The following is an 11,001-nucleotide window of genomic DNA, read 5'->3' as shown; positions in this document are numbered from 1 at the left end:
CATACAAGCTGCATATACTTGTGTAACAAATGCATAGCACCCTCATTTACAGCTACTACTCCTGAAGTTTTTATTGTAGTAGGTTTGGCTACAACTATATATTTTTTTCTGTTTGACTCCAAGGTACCAAACATTTCATATATAGTTAAAAATGTCTTCAGTTTAAAAATAAACATGTCTTCTTAGGTATCATCTATTTAAACATGGCAAACGAATAAATAATTGAATAAATTATAAATTTATTCAATAAATCGAATAAATCAGTACTGTACGTAACTTTTTCACTTAATCACTGTCTCTCATCCAGCTAAAATATTTTTTACTTTGTAATGACATTGCTGATATTTAAAAAAATAGCCAAGGGGTGCCTGGCTGGCTTAGTAGGTATGACTATGATCTTGGGGTCATGAGATTGAGCCCCACGTTGGGGATAGAGTTTACTTAAAAAAAAAAAATTTTTTTTAAAGCATAGGCAAAATTATAGCAAATGCCTGTGAATTTATCACCCAATTTAAGAAATAAAATGTGACAAATACAATGACAGCCCTGTATGTTCCTCATTCCCCTTCCTCCACCACCCAGCATCAACATTTAAGTTTTTAATTAAGTTTTCTCATGTCTTTGAGCATATTAAGGTCCATCACTTTATAATGTCTTTTAACAAGGGCACTTTTCTAGCTTGCCTGTCATTTTGTGATAAAAATTAATCCATCTTAATGCTTAGCCAAATTTTCTCCAAAATTTAATGTGAGCTTCGCTTTAATTCTGAGGCATTTTTGAAACTGGCCTTAAGTAAATTCACATATATAAAATTGATGGGTCAATGAGACATTTGAGACATACTGGAAAATACACAAATTTATACTTCTACCAACTATAGATAAGATTACTTTTCTCTCCACATCCTTACCAATGCTGAGTTTTATGAACTGTATTCTTTTTTTTTTCAATCTTAAACTAAAATTTTGTACTGATTTATATTTCTTTAATAAAGAATCAAACATTCTAGTACATGTATACTTTGGGGTTTCTTTACATTTATTTTTTTTTTAAGACTTTATTTATTTGACAGAGACACAGTGAGAGAGGGAACACAAGCAGGGGGAGTGGGAGAGGGAGAAGCAAGCTCCCCGCAGAGCAGGAAGCCCGATGTGGGACTCGATCGCAGGACCCTGGGATCATGACCTGAGCTGAAGGCAGATGCTTAACGACTGAGCCACCCAGGCGCCCTACATTTAATTTTTAATTTATCTTAAGTTGTTAAAAAAAGGTTTAAAAAAAAGTTGCTGTTAAAAATGAACTATTGGGACTTCATCAAGATAAAAAGCTTTGGGGCACCTAGGTGGCTCAGTCGGTTAAGTGTCTGCCTTCCGCTCAGGTCATGATCCTAGGGTCCTGGGATTGAGCCCTGCATCGGGCTCCCTGCTCAGCAGGAGGCCTGCTTCTCCCTTTCCCTCTGCTGCTCCCCCTGCTTGTGCTCTCTCTCTCTCAAATAAATAAAATCTTTAAAAATTTTTTAAATTAAAAGCTTTTGCACAGCAAAGGAAACAGTCAAAACTAAAAGGCAAACTACGGAATGGGAGAGAATATGTGCAAATGATATATCCAATAAAGGATTATATCCAAGTATATAAGAACTTATGCAACTCAACACCAAAAAAAACCCAATCTAATTTTAAAATGGGTAGAGGACCTGAATAGACATCTTTCCAAAAAGACATACAGATTGCCAAGAGACACGTGAAAAGATGCTCAAGACATCACTAATCAGGGATATGCAAAGCAAAACCGCAATGAAATACCACTTCACACCTGCCAGAATGGCTAAATTAACAACTCAGGACACAACAGGTGTTGATGAGGATGTGGAGAAAGGGGAACCCTTTTACACTGTTGGTGGGAACGCAAGCTGGTGCAACCACTCGAGAATAGTATGGAGGTTCCTCAAAAAGTTAAAAATGAGCTATCCTGCAACCCAGCAATTGCACTACTAGGTATTTATCCAAATGATACACACATAGTGATCTGAAGGGGCACCTGTACCCCAATGTTTATGGCAGCAATGTCCACAATATCCAAAATATGGAAAGAGTCCATATGTCTATCGACAGATGAATGGATAAGGAAGAGGTGGTGTATATATATATATATATATAGAGAGAGAGAGAGAGAGAGAGGTTCATTACATCAAGTGCCCCCCTTAATGCTCATCCAGTTATCCCTTTCCCTGACCCACCTCCACTCCAGCAACCCTCAATTTGTTTCCTAGAGTTCAGCATCTCTTATGGTTTGCCTCCCTATTTTCATCTTATTTTATTTTTCCTTTCCTGACATGTTCATCTGTTTTGTTTCTTAAATTCTACATATGAGACAAATCATCTTTGTCTTTCTCTGACTGATGTATTTCATTTAACATAATACACTCTGGCTCCATCCACAGCATTGCAAAAGGCAAGATTTCATTCTTTTTGATGGCTGAGTAATATTCCGTTATATCTATCTATCTATCTGTCTGTCTATTTAATCTCCCACCTCTTCTTTATCCATTCATCAGTTTATGGACATTTGAGCTCTTTCCATAGTTTGGCTATTGTTGATAATGCTGCTATAAACATTGGGGTGCAATGTACCCCTTCGAATCTGTATTTTTGTATCCTTTGGATAAATACATAGTAGTGCAATTGCTGGGTTGTAGAGTAGTTCTATTTTTAACTTTTTGAGGAATCTCCATACTGTTTTCCAGAGTGGCTGCACCAGTTTGCATTCCCACCAACAGTGCAAGGAGTTCCCCTTTCCCCTGCATCTTTGCCAACACTGTTGTTTCCTGTGTTGTTAATTTTAGCCATTCTGACAGGTGGTATCTCATCGTGATTTTGATTTGTAGTTCCCTGATGATGAGTGTTGTTGAGCTATAGTAGGTTTTAGTATCTAGTGTGCTAAATTCTCCCCCAATTATGCAGTGTTTTGTTGTTGTTTTTTTTTTTTTAACTAGGCACAGAACTTCATTAACCTTTATTTCAAAATTTATTCCGAGACTTCTTCAGCTTAGTTAGCTGCAAAGAATGAATTGTGTATAAGCGAAAACTGAAAAGAGCTGCAGTGTCTAGGGCACTTGGGCTTAAAAAATATCAGATGTAGGTTTTATCAGATCCATGAACAAAATTTTAAAAAGCAGTTATAAAGTAGCAACTCTCAGTAACTTCTTTGAGTTTTGTCCTCTTCAGAAACTGACTCAATTCACTTTTTGCATTCTTGGAAGCCCATGAAAATTATCCACAAGATCTGGAACTTCATCATTATCAGTCTCTTCAGTAGCAAGTGGTGCTTTTCCACCCACAGATAGTTTAGGCCGAACTTCCACAGTCTCCTTGCACTAGTCAGATTGTCTGCACCAAGCTGGGTTAAGATGCTCGGTAGCCTTTCTGTCAGCAGTTTTGTCTCAGCATGGCCTGTAATGGTCAAAGTATTGGCTGCCAGAGATGCCTGAACTTTAGGGTCACGAAAATGCATCACTGTTCTTTGGTTTGTAAACATAGTCACCTCTTCAATATGAGAGATAGTGTTTACCCCTAAAGTCCTTTAAGGAGAATTAAAGTTTCTTTTCTGTCATCTGCTGTAGCTGTTCTGTGAACCACCTTCTTTCTGCAAACAGTTCCTTTTCTCCCAGTGCACAGTTGTACCTGCAGTGTGGCAAGTTTCTCCTGGCTCATGATCCTTCCTTTCTCCTTGTTGGGGTGGAAATGGAGCTGTGCAGGGAACTAGGGTTGTTACTCAGCAGGTCTTAGGCAGACTAGCTGGGATTACAGGCACATCTGTGGGGATGCCCCCAATTATACTTTTCCAAATTTCCCCAAATAATACTTATGTATTTATTTTAATGAAAACTTTAATGAAAAATTACTTTTCAAGTAATTTTGATTGTGATTAAATTGACTTTATAATTTAGGAATAATCAACATCTTTAGAATATGGACTCTGTCTAAGCAGAAACTAGTGTCTCTCCATTTATTCTATCATGTATATTAGTAAAATTCTATAGTTTTTTTCATATAGGTTCTGCAGGTTTTTATTAAGTTTAGGCCCAGGGTTCGTGTGTGTGAATGAGTTCCTATTTTGAATAGGACTTTTCTTTGCATTATATTTTCAATTAGTTGTTGTTTGTATATAGGAAATTTGGAGAAGTTTTTCCAGTTTGCAGGAAGCTCCTTTGCTTTCCTCTTGTTTACAGTGGAGACTTCTGTAACTCTATTTTCCCGCCATCCAGTGGTTGACTGAATCATAGTTAAAGAGACCAAGTAAGGCACTTCATCGGGAAGACAAGAAAAAATTTTTTTAATTTTAATTTTTATTTATTTTTAATTTTTCTTTTTTTTAAGTTTTATTTAATTAAATAATCTCTACACCTAACGTGGGGCTTGAACTCACTACCCCAAGATCAAGAGTCTCATGCTCCAACTGAGCCAGCTAAGTGCCCCAAGAAAATTTCTTTTTGTTATATGTTGGACCTATAACATGTTTAACTGATGTGAATAATAAGTCTTCATTAATTAATACCTAATTTTCTCCCTATGCCTGTTACCAACAATGCTCTGTTGAACCTGCCACTGGTATCAGGCTTTCTTAACAATTTGGTCCAATTCTGTACCTTTAAAAAAAGCCTTTGTTGTAAAATTGAGGGACAAAAAGGGTTGAAAAGACTTCTCTGACTGCATTTTTTTTATAGTTTTGACTTTGGAACCATGTGAACAGTTCATATTATTAAAAATCTTAAAAAGGAAAAAAAAATCCCTAAAAATCTGAAACAAATAAATACAAATGAGCCTTGGAGTATATCAGATTGATGGTATAACCGCAGAAAAAATATTTCAAATGACTTTAAAACTCAATCAGTTGATGTTCCTTCCTGGCGGGATATATCTTAAGAAGTACAAAGAACCACAATGAAATATTCAGCTGTAATTGGTAGTTCTAATTGTTAGTAGTAATATTAGTATTGTTGCTTTGAAACTACTTTATGAACTATATATATGTATAATATGCATAAACAAAGAAGTAATTATGTTATGTCATTAAAATAAAGATTTTCAGTGTAATAAAAAAGAAATACAAAAATATAAAATAAAAATATAAAATCAAAGAATTTAAAAATCAGAGAATTTAAGGAAAAACTCTACAATATTTCATTTGACTTGGAAACAACCGTATGAATTCGTGATTTAGTTTTCTTTCTAAAATTCACATATTTCCTAGCTATGTCTACTGAGAGGGCATAGAAATAAGGACAGTCCAATAATGGTGAGCATCCCAGAGCCAATTGCAGTCTCTAAATGCTATTTTCCAACAAAAAGAAGCAAGGATCCTTGAAGAAATGGCTGATTATAAATCTGGGGCAGGAAATGTACAAGCTGAGTTGAGACATCTTGTCATGACAGAAAGCAGGGATGCTAAGAGGCACTTTTAGAGGTTTCTGGAACAACTCATTCTGAGAATTGATGAATAAAGGAAAAGAATTATTTGCCCTGCCATTTCTAAAAGAGGAGGAGGAAGAGGAAATTATTATACACTCAAAAGAACTTACCGAGATAAATATCAACCTAATGTGGATCTTTTTGAATCTTGTTCAAACAAACCAACTATAAAAGCTTTTTGTTTTGTTTTTTGTTTTTTTTAATTGCAACAACTGGGAAAAATCATACATAGACTAGGTGTTAGAAAATGTTAGGGAATGTGTGTTAAAGGGTTAAATTTGTTAAATGTGATGGTGCTACAGTAGTTATGTTTTTATCTGTTACTGTTACTGGAGTTATTTATGGGTGAGATTACATGACATCTGGGATTTACTTTAATATCTAGCCCTCCCAAAACACAGTGTGAGTGGGGGAAAGAGGTGATGCAAGATTGCAAAAAGCTGGTCATGGTTGAAGCTAAATGATGACTACAGAAAGCATCTATACATGAGTTCATATGCTTTTGTGTTTGTTTCAAAATTTTCATAATAAAAATTTAGGAGAGAAGTCCTTGCTCAGCCAAATGGCTCATCTTTCTGAGCTGCCTTCTCTGAGCTCTATTAACAGATGCCAGCAGAGGTGTCTCAGGAGACTTTATTCTCCTTATAAACTCTCTAGCCACCCTAATAAATGTGTGACCTAAATAAAAACAGTGTGCTGCTTCTACAAATGTGATTTCAACACAAATCCCCCATCTTCTTCTTCCAACCAGAGTGCCATTTCCTGTATGAAATTTCTAGAGCTGCCCTTATCAAATATGTTCTGAAAGAGTTTCTTGTCCTTCCTGTCATCTGCTTATACCTCCAGCACACATCCCTTCCAGCTGGAGGGACATTAATAGGATCTTTCTTAATTTCTTTCACTTGTTACCTGAAATAGTTAACTGGGCCAATAAAATAGGGATTTATTGTTAGCTCCTGATATCCTTTTAAAATTTTGATGTAAAACATCTTTTATGGATCTAATATTACTTGGAGCTTGTAATATGAGATGGGCTTTTAAAAAAATATCAAAATAAATGACACTTTCCTCTTTACTCATTGGGATGTCTATCAAGAAAGAAGTGTGCTTTACAGGAGTTCACTTACATGCTTTTTTTTTCTCTGAAAAATTTGTTTTTAAGCGACACTGTACAAATGATGGTTTTATAGGCTTTTTACTTACACTTAACAAAGGTTTTGTTTTTTGTTTTTAGTGGGGTTTTGGACCACAAAAAACACTAGGATGGGTGATGAGTGAAATGATTTTCATTTGCATAATAATAAAAATCTCAATATTAAATAAGCACTCAAGTTCATCCTCTGCTTTTTGGATTATGTGATGGTTAATTTTATATGTCAACTTGACTGAACCACAAATGCCCAGATATTTGTTCAGATATTATTCTGGGTATGTCTGTGAGGGTGTTTTTGGATGAGATTTAACATTTGAGTTGGTGGACTGAGTAGAGCAGATTGCCCTCCCTAATGTGAGTGGCCCTCATCCAATCAGTTGATGGCCTGAATAGAACATAAAGGCTGCGCCTCCTGCCTGAGTGCTCTGAATTGGTACGGAGAGTTTTTTTCAGCTTTTGGACTTGAACTGAAATATTGGCTCTTAGTTCTGAGCTTGCTGGTTTGGGGACTGAAACTTACCCTATTGGGTCTCCTGGATCTCAAACCTACAAACTTGGACTGGAACTACACCATTGGCTTTTTTGGATCTTCAGCTTGCCATCTGCCCATCTTGGGACTTTTCATCCAATTCTTTATCTGTGTGTGTGTGTGTGTGTGTGTGTGTGTGTGTGTCAAAAAACAAAGAACAGTGTGTATATATATATATATATATATATATATATCCATTCCATTGGTTCTATTTCTATGGAAAACCCTAATGATGATTAACCACTCTGTTGATATCCCTTTGCTTGCTGCACTGGGGAGCTTAGGGAACACCACCATATCCATCACAAATTTCTTTATGATTTCAGGTTGTTTTCCTCAGTATTTTTCTTGTTTCTGCAGGCTTGAATTTTAACTTCTGACTCATATTTTCAATTGAAAATTAAAATTAAAAATTAGTACACATTAAAAAAATAGGCAAATGAGAGTAGAGGCCAGGACAGTAAAAAATGCTCCCTTGAGGGGTGACTGGCTGGCTCTGGTAGAGCATGAGACTCTTGGTCTTGGGGTTGTGAGTTTGAGCTCCACATACTTAAAAATAAAATCTTTAAAAAAAGATGCTCACCTGAGCACGTGCATGGCTCAGTCAGTTAAGCGTCTGCCGTCAGCTCAGGTCATGATCCCAGGGTCCTGGGATGGAGCCCCGCATCGGGCTCCCTGTTCAGCGGGAAGCCTGCTTCTCCCTCTCCCTCTGCTGCTCCCCCTGCTTGTGCTCTCTCTCTTTCTTTCTCTCTCTGTCAAATAAATAAATAAAATCTTTATTTTTATTTATTTATATATTTAAAAGATTCTTATTTATTTATTTGACAGAAGAAGAGAGAGAGCACACAAGCAGGGCAAGCAGCAGGCAGAGGAGTCCGAGATCATCACCTGAGCTGAAGGCAGATGCTTAACAAACTGAGCCACTCAGAGGCCCCTCACCTTTCTTTTTATCTTTAATGTTGTCACTAGAACATTACAAATGTGGCTCACTGTTTATTTCTATAGGACAATGCTGATTTAGAACGTTATGTCTGGATCATTCTGTGTGTTGGACCCATGCAAAATTAATTTTTGAGAAGTCTTGGGCTGCCCTCAAGCCCTCCTTTGGATTACTTTCAAGGTGGGGCTGGGAGGTGACTTTCTATTTAGTTGTTAGACCTCTTGAACTCCTTAGCTTTCATAAAACAATATCAGGCTCATCTCTGCTGAGTTAAAGCGTATGATTAAGCATCATCAGGCAAGATAGAACAGTCACATTCTATATATTGTCAGGGAACATGACCTCATACAGTTGTTCAGTACTTACCTATTTGAACAAAATCACATTTTAGTGCTTGTTTAAAGAAGTCATGTTATTGCTGAAATTACAGAAGCAAAGATAAACGTTACACATCTTTGTATAGGCCTAGTTCAGGACTAACAATAAATGTTTGCACAAAACCATACTACAGGGTTTCTTGTGGTAGAAACTAGCTAGCCAGACACTATCTAGACATCAAGTATTTCTTCCTCCTGGATGCATATATCTTAGCTTTCCTTGGAGTTAGCGTGTAGCCATGTGATTAGGTACTTTCCAGTGGTAGTGAGCAAAGGAGATATACTTCCAGGCCTGGCCATAAAAGCCCATGCATTATTATTCACACATTCTCTATCCCTTCTATATTAACCTCAGAGGCCACAGGTTCAAGATAGCAAAATCATGAAATAGAAGGATTCTGGATCCTTGCACCACCTGGAAGAAAGCCACCATGTGAAGTTGCATGACTGACTTTGTGAGTAAGAAAGAAGCCATTGCTTTTTTAAGTCAAAGAGATTTTTGCGGTTTATTTGTTACCACAGCATATCTTAGCTTACCCTAACTAATATAGTTCTATTTAATATTGACTTTTTAGGAGTTAATATTGGAAATCACATGGGTAAGTTGATTTCCAATTACACATAATTTGCAAAGTACATATGCCCATCAACCAGCAGGTGAACAGCTCTTGAACTATAACTCATGCAAAAATGTGGAAATGCTCCATGTGTCCTTGGAGGCTGATGTGACAATTCATAAAGTCATATCAGAAGAGGATGATAAATTTTGTTGTAATTCTGTGAAGTTATAGTTTAGTGATCTATTGGAAGATGGGTACTTATAAATTTCAAACAAAGACAGTACAGGTGGCACTTCTCTTGTTTCTATTCATGATTTCAGGGTTTTATTTCTAAATAAAATTTTTTTATTTCCAAATAAAAAGTACTTCTGTTCCTAGATTCTTCTGGGTAGCTGCATTATTTAAGTATTTCTGGATATTTTGGCAGCTCAAAGAATAAAGGCAAAGCACCTCTACCGTTTTGATTTATTTGATGTTATTGTTTTACATATTTATTTTGTAATCAATAGGAATTTTATTTTATTTCATTATTTTTTTTAAGAGAAGTCTGTGCCTTTATTGGCTGAACAGGCTACATGAGAATGAAGCCGAGTGGGTGGCCGGGATGCTCAGCCTGCAGTGCTTCACAAGCCTGTAGGTGGTGAAGAACTGGCCCAGGTGTGTCCAATCATCTCGGGCTTGATTTCCATCTGGTTGAAGGTCTTGCCCTTGTAGACACCCACCAGGCTGCCCACCCTCTTGGGCATGATAATCATGTCCCGCAGGTGCTCCTTAACCACCTCGCGCTAGGCCATGGGGGGAGCTTCCTTCTTGGCCTTCCGCAGGCGCTCCACCAGTGAGTGTGGCTTCCTCCGCAAACCGTCGTTCAGCTTCCGCTGCTGCTGGGCGCTGTACCGCTGCATCAGGGGCTCCTGGACTGTCCAGCAGCTGGTCGAGGTCAGCGCCGCAGTAGCTGAACTTGGAGAAGGTGCGCTTCTTCTGCTCCACTTCTGCCATCTTGTCAGCTCTTGGAAAAGGGAATAGGAATTTTAAGTATAGATCAAAACCAACATTATTACTGAAGATTTTAAAGTTTATATAGTATTTATATTTGTAACAAGCCAATGAAACTATTCTTTTACTTTTAAACACATGAAACCCCTCCTTTTTTTTTTAAAGATTTGTGTATTTGAAAGAGAGCGTGCATGCACAAGTGGGGGGAAGGGCAGAGTGAGAGAATCTTCAAGAGGACTCCCGCTGAGCTGGGGGCCAGACCTGGGGCTCTATCCCAGGACCCATGAGATCTTGACCTAAGCTGAAACCAAGAGTCGGATGCTTAACTGACTGAGCCACTCCAGTGCCCCACAAAAACCCTTTTCTATATTTTTATCACCCAACTATAGTGGGAAGTGACATTTGATTTAGAATCCTAGATTGATGTCAAGGATAGCAGCACTTGACAAAGCCAAAGTTGTACTTTTTTGAGGGGGGACATGGGGTGAGGATCAGAGGAGGAAGAAAAGACCATGAAGAATGATAAACAGAAGACATTTGTAGAGTGATTACTTTTCCAAGAATTTAGAAGGATATCTCTGTACTTTGTCCTGTCCAGCTGAGTCACAGAATCATACACCTCATGCTATGCTAGTGACGTCATTGTCTCCTGTAGTGTTGTTTCTAGTAATGCACATGCTTTAAAGTTCAAGAGGACTAATCACAAGGGACTTTAATGCTGAAAGATGCAAAACGTCTGCACTGAGGCCTTTGGGAATGAGATATTTAAGATGGCATAGGTATGATATCTTGAAAATATTAGAAGTTATAACAGAGTCAAGGGTGCCTGGGTGGCTGTCTGTTAGTGTCTAACTTCAGCTCAGGTCATGATCCCGGGTCCTGGAATCTGGGATTGAGCCCCTTGTCGTGCTCTCTGCTCAGCAGGGAGTCTGATTCTCCCTTTCTCCCTCTGTGCACGCTGTCTCTCTCAAATAAATAAAT

At 37.7% G+C, this 11,001-nt stretch overlaps 2 pseudogenes; both read right to left on the bottom strand.

Moving 5' to 3' along the window:
• Window positions 1-3,232: 3,232 nt before the first annotated feature.
• On the bottom strand, window positions 3,233-3,710 carry LOC113909294 (annotated as a pseudogene).
• Window positions 3,711-9,582: 5,872 nt separating this feature from the next.
• On the bottom strand, window positions 9,583-10,023 carry LOC113909296 (annotated as a pseudogene).
• Window positions 10,024-11,001: the final 978 nt, after the last annotated feature.

This window comes from Zalophus californianus, chromosome 6 (genome assembly GCF_009762305.2).
Source record: "Zalophus californianus isolate mZalCal1 chromosome 6, mZalCal1.pri.v2, whole genome shotgun sequence".
Taxonomy (NCBI): Eukaryota; Metazoa; Chordata; class Mammalia; order Carnivora; family Otariidae; genus Zalophus; species Zalophus californianus.
This window is presented reverse-complemented; position numbering and strand designations above follow the sequence as displayed.